Genomic DNA, 2,340 nt, shown 5'->3' on the forward strand with positions numbered 1-2,340 from the left:
ATTTCCAAATTACACTAGAGAAAATTGCTCGGGATAATTTCACATATTTCCTCCATGGTTTGTGGTGGCAGGATCGTTGCACCTGCAAAATTTAATTACACGTTTGTGTTGTGTGTGGTGGTGTGTGTGTGGGTTTTTTTCCACAGCAAAGATATCACTATAATTGGGGGTTGCTTGTCTTAGCAAAACTTGCTTCTTGTAGGGCCCAGGAGAAATCACTTTACCCTGGGAATGAATAAATGATGACGTGGGGCGACCTGACATAATAACTCGGCAGATTTCAAGTTACTTAATTTTATCTGCAGTGAAATCACTGAGGAGTCAACTGTGAGGAGGAGTTTGGATTCTCTTTTCAGCTCAGGTTAGGCCGTATTGATTGGGAGGTGATGGCATGCTTAAAAATAAAATATCACGCTCTGAAATGCCTTCTTTCTGGGAGGGATTAAAGCTAGCAGGGAGGGACTGACTGATTAATACTTTTAGCAACTTTAAATTTCTTACATGGACAAATTCCAATCATCTCAACAGTCTTTATTGAGTGCCTTTGGAGCACATTCTGAGAAATGAAGTAGCAATAAAAAGGCCTGCCCTCCAAACTCTTGCATTCTTGAGACCTAAAACACCTTTTTAGAGTCATTGCCATCAGTTGCCACGGAGTTGCATTGATTTTTTACTCAAGGTTCTCCTTAGAGGCAAGGATGGTGAAACTTCATCTCACATACTTTGGATATATTGTCAGGAGGGGCTTGTCCTTAAAAAAAAAAAGACGTTATATTAGGAATGGTAGAGGGTCAGCAACAGAAAGGAAGACCCTCAATAAAATGGAAAGACAAATACTGTTATTTGTAGAACTAGTACAAGGATCCAAGGAGGGGGCGGGGGTGGGAGGCTTAATCATAGGCTCATACAATTTGATGGGTGGAAGAAGGGATGAGTAAAGGAAAGGGGAAAGATCCGGTGTTAAAAACAATGTATACGAACTTTGTGAACTTTGTAAGTAAAACAGTATAAAATTTAAAAAGAAAAAAATTTTAAAAATAACTTACAGTAACCATTAAAAAATAAATTAAGAAAAAATGGAGTGACTGTAACCATGGGCTGGGGCACATCGGAGATGGTGAAGCTATCACAAGATAGGGCGAAGTTTGTACTTGTGATCCATAGAGTCACTGTGAATTCTGGTCAACACAGCAGCACCTAACAACAACTACAGGGTAACCCAGCGTGCGTCAGGGTGGAACTTTGCTCGCTTGGGTTTTTTAATGGCTGATTTTTTCAGAAGTCGATTGCCTGGCCTTTTTTCTGAGGCATCCCTGGATAGATTGCTTCAAACATTCAACCTGTCAGTTAGCAGGTGAGCAGGTAAGCGTGGCACCACTGTGGATGCTCATTCATCCTGATCTTGGCTGTTACCGAACAGCATTCTGTAGGGTTTTTGGGCTGTGGCCTTTCAGGAACAGAATGCCAGGCTTTTCTTCAGAATTGTGAACATTTAGTTAGTGGTAATGTACTTGATCATCTCGACTCTGGACTCCATTTTAATAATACTAACCCATTGCTTTGGAGTGAAGTCTATCTCATGGTGATGCTCTCTTGAGGGTGGCACAGGATAGGGCATGGTCCAGATCCATTGGCCATAGCATCACTGTGAGTCACAGTCTACTCAATGGCACATAACAACAACTCAACTATCTGGTTTCCGAGACTATAAATCTTTACAGAAGCAGACTGCTCATCTTTCTCCCATGGAGTGAGAGCTGGATTCAAACTTGCCCTCTTCTCAGTTAACATCCTGGCATGTTATGCACCATCCTCTTACAATTATTAAGATTCAACAATTCAACTCATTGCTGTTGAGTTGGAACTGACGCACAGCTGGTCCTACAGTGGGTTTTCCAAAGCTCTAAATCATGTGGGAGGAGACTACCCGTGACGTAGGCATGTTCTTCATTAAGGTTGACCCCTGCCATGGAAGTTGCATCATAGATGTCACCTTCATCTCTATTAGAAAAGAAGATTATAGCTTTCCAGGTGTGGGAGTGTCTGTGTCTTACAGTACTTTCCTTATGACAAATGACATTATTTTACTCAAATCATCCAAGAAACAGAGCTATTAGCTATCTTTCTGTATTACTGTTGTTGATTTATGCCACAGACTCATAACTGACCCTCCAGCAAATTTTTAGAGCTGCATGCGAGAGGATTGCCCACTTTTCTCCCACTGAGCAGCTGGTGGATTCAAAATGCCTGCGTTGGAGTTGGCAGCATAACTTCTTGTTTTTGTTGTTGTTGTTGTTGTTGTTATGTGCTGTCGAGTCGCTTGCGTCTCATAACGACCCT

This window comes from Elephantulus edwardii, unplaced genomic scaffold (genome assembly GCF_000299155.1).
Source record: "Elephantulus edwardii isolate Elephantulus edwardi_28Jun2011 unplaced genomic scaffold, EleEdw1.0 scaffold00155, whole genome shotgun sequence".
In the NCBI taxonomy this organism is placed as follows: domain Eukaryota; kingdom Metazoa; phylum Chordata; class Mammalia; order Macroscelidea; family Macroscelididae; genus Elephantulus; species Elephantulus edwardii.